General features: G+C 41.1%; 1 pseudogene; it reads right to left on the reverse strand.

The window, feature by feature from the left end:
• Positions 1 to 8,765: 8,765 nt before the first annotated feature.
• LOC130036759 (40S ribosomal protein S8-like) lies at positions 8,766 to 9,391 on the reverse strand (annotated as a pseudogene).
• Positions 9,392 to 10,067: the final 676 nt, after the last annotated feature.

A 10,067-nucleotide genomic window follows, 5' to 3' on the forward strand; every position in this document is an offset into this window, starting at 1 on the left:
CTGTGCTAGTGGCTTCATCAAAACAGAGAAACCCTCTTCTGCGGGTAGCTATGAAATTTACAAAAACACATATAAAATCCACTAACCAGATACAGTGTCCAATTTAGCCTCAGTGGTGCAAAAAGGTCTAGCTTTTTGACTAATAATGCTTCCTAAGGAAGCATTATTTCTGCCTTACCTTGGGCACTGGCAGAAAGAAACAGAATAATCTCAAAGATTCCTGTGCAGTCACAGGAATGTAAGCCATCTGATCGGGACAAAAATAAATCAGTAATGAAGCCTGAATGAATCTCTAGGGATGTGGGGGTAGTAGGCTGAACTCACATTATTCAGCTAGAAGAGCATGGGAAACTGGCAGCAAAGAACATTACAATAGCTCTCATTAGCACACAGAACATAGAGCAAAGGGTTTTTGTCTGTGGCCAAAATCCATACAATTTGATGGGGGTATGGTGCCACCAGCAGGTCAATCTGTACCTGTGAGGCGAGTGCATCAGCAGCCTGATGGCGCCTTCTGACTTCCAGATACCCCAAAATTGCTGCTGTGCCTTTGGCCAGATCCCAAAAACCTGGGGCAAAGTTTACCAAGAAAGTAAATGGCCAAAAGTTAGGTATGTGGAAACACACCCACAAACCACCTCTGGCTCAGCTATATAATTGGAGGCATGGCCTCTCTGGTTCCTGATTGAACTGCTTGATGGCCATGATCCCAGAGACTCAGAAACAAATCTCGAAACTCAGTGGCTTTTGACAGAAATGCGTCTGGTCCCTGCAGTACGTTACAGGTGCTGGGCCAACCCAGGTGGGAATAGGTTTTATGCCATGGCCTGTTCCCCCTGGCAGCCCAGTGGCCGCCATCCTCCAGAGGCCACTGGACAGTCAGGTTTGGGCCCATAGTGATGAGACACGCAGACTCACGGGATGGGGGTTGAGTCGGGCTTGTCCTCCCCACCCCAATGAGACCCCAAGTCATCGTCCATGAACGGCCTCTCTGGCTCCTGATCAAGCTGCTTAGCGGCCATGATCCCAGAGACTCAGGAGCAAATCTTGGAACCCAGCAGGTTTTGGCAGAAATCCCTCCAGATTTGTCTAAAATTTCAGAATTTCAAAATTGCACAGCCACTACTGCAGCCACGCGACATCATATGTTATTCATAACCAGCAATAGAACACAAATTGTCTACTGTTGCCTTTTCAGCAGACCTGAGTGTTGGGGTAAAATCTCAAATCATAATGGTGGGTCTGGTGTCAAAATATTGAATGTGATCAAAGTAGAGAGAGAGTGATGTGGAAATCATCTGCCTCACAGATAGGGGGAGGGTGTGGGGTGGGGGTATACTGGGATTGTTGGGGGTGGAGAATGGGCACTGGTGAAGGTATGGGTGTTTCATTGTATGACCGAGAATTAGATCCAAAAGCTTTGTAACTGCACTCACGGTGATTCAATAAATAAAATTATAAAAAATGAAAAAAAAGTAAGGTGGAGTTCATGCCCAATTCAATCAGCTAATCAGTGGCTGAATAAATAGTAGTACTCCTACATAAAAAAAATCTATACAATTTGAAAGTCTCCCAGCTTGAAAAAGGTAAATCAAAGAATGTATTGACAGGAGGATAATTTCTGGTCTGGTATAAAAACACAGGAGAACACAGTCAAAAACAGAAAAGTCACTTTATTATAAGCCAGAGATGTCATGCAGTAAGAAAACCAGTATTTAAGGCCCCTCTCTGAGAATTTTGCATGACTGTACATTTTCACATATGCTTAGAAGTTCATATTTAGCAAATCATAGGTATGCAATAGTTGGGGCATGGTTATGCATAAACAATATTTCTTGTTTATCTAAAATTTAAAATTCCAACTTAACTGCAACCCTACCATGGAAATAAACAAAGACCACCCTCAGGAGACCAAAATGAGATTATTTATTTTGAGTTCACTGGAGCCAAGGAGTTAGCCAGTATCACTTGTGTTTGGGAAAGTTTTTTGAAACAGGTAGGGGAGTGAGAAGCCTTTATGGGGAGAAAAAAGACTTCAGTATGCCTGTAAAAATAAAAGTAGACAAACCAAAGAAGAAACACACAGGCCATTTATTCTGAATTTGCTAGAGCAAGGGAGTCAGAAACTGTAGCTTGCGCTTTGGCAGAGACTCAAAGGCCAACATAAGAGTAACAAAAATGAAAGCTTCTAGCATACCCTGATTAGAGGGAGACTGGTGGACTGGAAAAACTATAGCTAGGCCAAGTAGAGGCAAGACATCCTATGTGACTAATTAGGGATGCATATTTTTTTCTCTTGTTGGCCCTAATTTGGAAGCAAGGACAAAAGAATAATGAAGCTATTAGTTATAAATTAGATTTTGGGTTAAATATTACAGAAGTTATTGTTTAACTTTGTGAATTGTGACTGGAGATGGCCATCTAGCTTCCTGCAGGTCTTCCTGGGTTGCTCATTGTAAATAAAGGGTTGGCTTCCTGGGCAGATTTCTGCAGGTTGTGGGTCAAAGTTCTCCTTAGCCTGGACACCATCTGTTTGTATATTCAGTCTTGTAGGCCTGATTGTGTATGGTTGGCATGAGAAACTGGAAGAGCGCTCTTTAGAGGAGGTATCATGTGATCAAACTGAGGAGCAGATTTGGCTTTAAAGAATATGCCACTCCAAAATGTGCTACTTTGTTTTTTTGTTGTTGCTCGTTCATTGGTCGGGGGCTTTTTGGGGGGTGAATTAAGTGACACACCCAGCGATGCTCAGGGGTACTCCTGGCTCTGCACTCAGGAATTACTCCTGGCAGTGCACAAGGAACCGTATAGGATGCAGGGATCAAACCCAGGTTAGTTGTGTGCAAAGCAAGCATCCAATCTGCTGCACTATCTCTCCAGTCCCAAAATATCACTTTGGCATGTGGATAATTTTGAACCTAAGGCAATTAAGACCATCATATTTCAGAAGAACAACTTGTAATTTACTTTTATTAGGCACCTAGATTTTCACAGTGATTCATAACAGTGTTTTGGGCATTCAGTGTTCCACTTGGGTTTCCTGATTACAGAAGGATAAAGGACGCTTGACCCTCAGGAAAATCCCCAATTTTAAACATGCCCTGTTCCCCAAATACAAAAACAGCTCGGATGATTTTTAGGAATTATTGGTTCTGCTAGACTTCTTTGGGAACCTGGCCAGACCCTAAAGAAACTAAAGGAGAAAAAAAAAGAATCTGCTTGACGGGATAGGGCCTGTAAAACTTCCTTTACTGACTTTTTGTGGTTGTTTAGGGGCCATACCTGGTTATGCTAATAGTTTACTCCTGGCTCTGTGCTCAGGGATCACTCTTGGCAGACTTGAGGGTTCATGTAGGTGCCACGGATCAAATCTAGGTTGGTGGCATGCAAGGCAAACACCCTAACCTTTGTACTATTGCTACAGTCCTAGTTTTATTGACTTTTTGTACTGTTTTGGTTTGGTTTGGGGCCACACCCAGCAATGGTCAGGGGTTACTCTTGGCTCTGCACTCAGGAATCTTTCTAGTGGTGCTTAGGGGACCAGATGGGATACAGGGAGATTGAAACCAGGTAGGCCACATGCCAGACAAATACTCTACCCACTGTACTATCACTCCAGCCTATGTACCGACTTTTAAAAACAGACTGTTAAATACAGCACTGCTTTAGTTCCCCTTAACTTAAGCCTTTTAAATGGTATATTCGAAAAACACCATCAAGATTTGCCCTTCAGACGTTGGGACATATGTGGAACCTGTACTATCTTTCCTATAAAGATAGCCTTTAGACTATCTTTTCAAACAGGTAGATGAGGTGGCTAGAGGCTGGTATTTTTGTCTTCTAGGTATTCCTGACTCCTGCCACTGCCTGTATAATCAAAGAGGCCTCCAAGTTAACTTTGGACCAACCTGCAACTATCACAGACTTCATACACAGGTGGTAGAAACAAAAGGAAGTAGATAGATTGGGGCTCGGGGAGAGATCACCCAGTGTCAGACCCTTCTCCTCAATATCCTGAAAACAGAGCCAAGATCTTGTCTAACCTTAAGTCCAGCCACCAGAATCACTGACGTGTCTCTCTTTCCAAAAATAGAAAAGGTCCATTCCTTTCATTTGGACCTATCATACCTACCTCTGACCAATACAGAAGAGCAATGGTTCACATGTGGTAGTAACTTCATAGAGAAAAGAGAAAGAAAAAGAAGGTATGCAATAGTGGGTAGCTAAGGAAAGAAGATCTCTTCCTCAGCCCAAAAGGCTGAACTTGTTGCCCTAACAAGACCCTTAGAATTTGGAAAGAGAAAAGAAAGTTAACCTGTATACAGACTCAAAATAGGCATTCTTTATTTTACACACCCGTGCAATGATCTGGGAAAAAATAAGATAGGTGCCAAAAACTCTTATAAATTACAAGAAAAATGTTTTTTAAAAATTACTTTAGGCATTGTGATTTACAATACAAACAGCAATGAACTGGAAAAAGGACAGATTCTGGGGCCGGAGCAATAGCACTGCGGGTAGGGCGTTTGCCTTGCACGTGGCAGACCCGGGTTCGGTCCCCAGCATCCCATATGGTCCCCCAAGCACCGCCAGGAGTAATTCCTGAGTGCAAAGCCAGGAGTAACCCCTGAGCATTGCTGGGTGTGACCCAAAAAAGAAAATAAATAAAGAAATAAAATAAATTGGCTTTTAAAAAATGGACAGATTCTCAGACCAATGGAACACAGATCCACATATATATAGGGACAGTTTATCTTCTAACAAAGAAACAAAAAAAGGCTCTTCAACAAATAGTGTTGGGAAAACTGGTTGGTTACATGAAAAAAACGACCACAGATACCTTTCTTTTTTTAATTATCTTCTCATGTTCCCTACCTCATTTGTTTAAAAATATATGAGCTAGGAAAACCAGACCAGGATAGCCAGGAGAGAATATTGTAACCAAAGAGCGTTGTAGCAGCCCTATTTTGCTAATAGATTTTCTTTTCTTAATTTATTTTTTAAATTGAATCACCATAAGATACAGTTACAAAGTTGTTCATGATTGGGTTTCAGTCATGCAACATTCCAACACCAGTGTACATTTCCCACCACCCATGTCCCTAATTTCCCTACTTCCCCAGCCTGCCTCTGTGGGAGGCACTTTTCTTCAAACACAGATGCCTTTCTAACACCAGGCACAAAAGCCAAATCAAAATGAATTAAAGACCTAGACATTTATGAATCCATAAATTATATACAATTATATACAATCAAAACACATTTTGAGGCGATACACTTGCCTTCCCAGTAGGCTATTATTGACTTCAAGAAACACCAAAATGGGAGGGGAAAGAGACTGAAAGGAACAATTAGAATTTACTAAGAAGCAAAGTGAGTACCAGAGAAATAGTTCAGATTTGCTTGCACATGGCTGACCCATGTTTAGTCCCCTGTCACCACATATGATCCCCTGAACACCACCAGGACATACCTGAGCAACGCTAAGAGTGATAGAAAAAAAAACAGGCAAAGGAGCGGCCAGATCAGAGTTTCTGTCTCCACAATTTACCCCCTCTTCCCACAGGGAATAAAGATCCCTTAATAAAATCAGAAAGAGATTTCCCAGTATTCAGTAGTCAGTCCAAATGTTCAAATAAATTGTTTCAAACTGATAAAGGTCAGATTTTTTTAATCCCCATATTTGGAAAAAGATCCAAAACACTCATTTTAGAAGACACAATTTAGAGATTAAACTTATGCTCATCCTCTGTCATTGAGTTAGCTAAAGTCACTGAACAGGGCATACCAGCAGATTCTTTTCTCCCCCTTTAGTATCAGTCAAACATGCCTGCAGACCAATTACAAAAGCAGACCTTAGCCAACCACTTAGTCAAGCTTGTTCAACCCCAGCGCTCATACTCAGGTCAAGACTGGCAAATACATTTTACCACCATTCATGAGGCACAAGGAGATCTCTGATCTGTTGGGTTTGGTTGATACATTTATGAGATGGGCAAAAACTTTCTCCTCCAGGACAGAAAGGGCCTTCAAGTTGTGTAAATGCCCTATTAAAATTATAAATGTATAATTCATCTTTTCTGAAAAAATATACAAAAATAATAATAAATATAGAGCCCTGGTTTGGACTGCTCTAATCTTTACAAGGAGATAAAGGACCGTCATTTATGTCTCCAAGACCCGGAGGCGTTTCCCTGGCAATACCCTTAAGAATCAAATATCACCTCATTTCCTTATGGCAACTGCAAGTCTCAGGAAAGTTGAATAAGGCTAACACAATGCCTAAGAGAACCGCCACCAAATCATGCCAGGAGACACTTAACAAAAGGTACTTCTATTACCCACTATCCTCATGAAAATACAAGCAATCTCTAAAAAAAACTCCTGCTCCTAATCCCTATGAGATGATATATAGACATCCCTTTTAAATCTCTGCTCTGATCTTTGAAGAAACCACCTAGGCCTCTCTCCAATGCATCATTACCATGGGTAAATCCACTAAAATAGATATCAATTTCTCCCAACGCCTCAAGATACCTTACTAACCCCCGTGGAAGTCCAGGAATCAGGTGTTACTGAAAACTTGGCACAAGAAAGACAGTGAAAACCAATTGACAAAGAGAGACTGGACCATATCAATACATTCTTGTAATTTCATCTGCTATCAAGGTGTAGAGAAAACCTGCATAGATCCATAACTCCAAAATTAAATCCTGTGTTCTCTATCAGTGATAAGGAGGGTCCAAAACTCCAAACTTGGAAGAAATCTATTCCTATGAACCTCAGATACATCTTCAAAATAAATGTTATCACAGAGGGTCAGAGAGATAGATGGCTTAGGGCCTGAAGTGTATGCTTTGCATGTGGGATCTGAGTTCCATTCCTGGAACCGCACAGTCCCCCAGACACCACCAGGCATAACCCTTAATGACAGCGCTGGAAGTAGCCCAAGATATAGCCAAAAAACAACAACAAAAGAGCCTCAAAGATAAGTGAAAGATTTGCCTCACTGTATTCAAACTTCTTTCTCCTCACTTCTCCTTAAGCATCTGTTATACCCTGATCTTATACAGAGTCTACGTTTCTGTAATCCATACAGCGTCCTAGAGTAATCTTATTATTCCTTGTTGAGTTATTTTAGCAACAAGAGCTGGAAGTATGTTCAACCTATTCCAAGGCACCTTTGGGACACAACCCTTGCCCAAATCATCCTCTATTCCATCTTTCCAGGTCATACAGTTATCTTTAAACTGGGACTACAAAAAGGGATAAGCATATATTTTGCATGTGGTTGTACTGGATTTGATCCCCAGTACCACATGATCCTCTGATCACTATCAAGAGCAATTCCCAATAACAGAGACAGGAATAGCAACTGAGGACACCATGGTATGGCCCGCAACAAAAGATAATAAAAATTAATTTCATTAATAAACATAATTAATTAAAATAATAATATTGCAATAATTCAAACATAAACTGAAGTAGTAAAATAATTTCTACCCTAGGTTAAACAGCAAGCTTATTCACCCACAACAACTTCCATAATTTTAACTAGCCCTGCACTCTCCCTCAGAACAAATACCCACAAAAGAACCTTCCCCATCTGCCTTAAGAGAACACCTCCCACCAGCGTACTTGTGGAAAGAGAAGACTCCTCCCGATGTCAAGTGACTTTCCACACATCTGACCCTCTAGCCTTTTATCTGAAAATTAGCCCAAGATATTATGATCTTGCCTAGAGATAAGGAATTCTAATTTAGGGAAAGCATACATGGTTCATATAACACAGATATAGAGCTCAACTTCTCCAGCAATAAAACCATCTCATTGTTCTCATTGCTCTAGTACAGATAAGATATAACACTTAATCATCTTGATTCTTAAACCAAACACATTCCTATGACCTCTGCTTTCAATTAAAAGAGTACCCATTCCCAAAAATCTAATCTTCTGATGAAAACTCCAGCATGGCACCCTCTATCTGGAAGACAAACCTCGGCGAGTATCCTAACATATCCTTCCTGAACCTCTTCACCACCAACAACTTCACCAAACACAGGACTTTTCCCAATTCCTTAAAGGATGTAAGTGCCCTCTCATCCCTCATGTCAGAGGGATGAAGTTCCTGTTCTTCTCCTACGAATCCAGTTAACCACTAAACTCAGTACCTGCTACAGAACCCACTTCATCTGTGGAGATGCCTAGTTTTCTCTTCCTCCTTTCAAGATAGAAACTTAATCTCCAGATTTCTTTACACTACATATTGATTTAGCCTGGGATAATGTATCCCTACTCTATCCTGCATAAATCTGCTAAAGAATGCCTTGTTCCATATTGCTCAATCCTTTGCTTTTGGCCATAAGGCTAAACTCTGGACTAGCTAGGTACTTCCCAGGTATTCCCACATACCTCCAGGTAACTCCTTATATAAATTTCATATGCTTTCAAGAAAAACTGCCAGATAAACTTTTTAAAACAAAACTTTTCAGCAAATCCAGTCTCATATCTCCTTGCTGCCATTGTTCTGCAAAATCGCAGAGCTCTAGATAAGTTAACTGCTGGACAGGTAGGCTGTTGCCTTTACCTAAGGAAGAAACATTATTTCTGTTACAACCAATATATACTGGCCCAGGAAGGCATCAACAGTCTGCTCGACCAGGACACCAAAATCTGAGATTTAGGATCAGAAGATATTTAGAACCATTCTTTATTCTTTTTTTCATAGAACAATAAAGAACATTATTCCAAGAGCAGAGTAAGGTTTATTTGCCTTTTCAGGCCTTGATTTTCCTCAGATAGAACTCCAGTCCTTTTCCCTCTAGCATATAGCCATTGGCTCGGCCACACTGGCCTGATCTTGAAGAGATGCATTCAAGAAGCTCACCCTGCTGGTACACTGCTTCATAACACGGCTAATTTTGGCATTCTTTCCATTTCTTCATAATTATTTTGAATTCTCTTTGATCACTTTTTGTTTAAATTCTCTGCATCTTCAAGAATCGTCTTGGCTCCCTTCATGCAACCAAGGGGCAGCACATAGTGGAACTCATACCATTGTTGGTATGGTGTGCTGTCAATAAGCATGATGCAGTTCTTCACCAGGGTTTTGGTGTGCACCAACTCATTATTGGATACATTGTAGACAACGTCAATGAACCTTTTTTGTGAGTACAACACTCTAAGCCCCGGGAGAAGTTCCACAAGTCCAGCCTCAAAACATGGTACTTCTTGTTGCCTCCCCAAACTCAAACTGTGTGTGTATGTGGCATGGGCCAGTCTTGGTATGAACAGCCAGGTGTCCCAGCTCATACTTCTGCTTCTTGTGGTAAGGCTTCCTCTTGTCCCCAGTTTTACAACACTTGTGCCAGTTGTCCTGAGTGATGCCCATCTCTAGGCCTTGGCTGGTTCATTCCTCCTTCTTGCCTTGGATTCTTCCCCTCAGTTCAGTGGTGAATAAGTTATTGGGCCTTCTGTTGAACCCCTGTCTATTTCAAATAATCACTCACTTTACCTCTGACTGAATTCAAGGTGGAACAGGGATGTAAATGGGTTCTGAACATGTAACACCTAGACCAGAAAGAGAGAAACTTCTCCTCTACTAAGCAGAACAATGTTCACTCCCACAGAAAGTAGTTCCAGAAGAAAGAGATTTACACTCTGACTCCCAAGAAGCATCTTGAGTATAAAATCTCTCAGAGAGAAGTTGTTAGAGAATTGCCAGGGAACTAAGTCTAAAGTAAGTAAAATATAACAAAATAGCCTCTTACCTCAGTTATCTCATTACAGGATGGTCTGACACTGAATCTGGAACTTACTGGGTCCCACCAAAATTACCCAGGGAAGGACTTGGAAGGGATGAAATTGAAGAGAAAAAAAAAGAAATCGAAGAGAAGTCATCAACCTGCAAACCAGTCAGAGATATACACACATTCAGGGAACAAAACAAATGTGAGCACATAACAAACTAATGGTACACGAAGCAACCCCAGGGACCTTTGAAACCCTTTGAAATCAGTAAACAAAAGAACACCTGAGAGCAAAAGACTTCATTCCCCTAAATGGAA

The sequence above is a fragment of the Sorex fumeus genome, unplaced genomic scaffold, assembly GCF_029834395.1.
Source record: "Sorex fumeus unplaced genomic scaffold, SorFum_2.1 ptg000065l, whole genome shotgun sequence".
Classification (NCBI taxonomy): Eukaryota; Metazoa; Chordata; class Mammalia; order Eulipotyphla; family Soricidae; genus Sorex; species Sorex fumeus.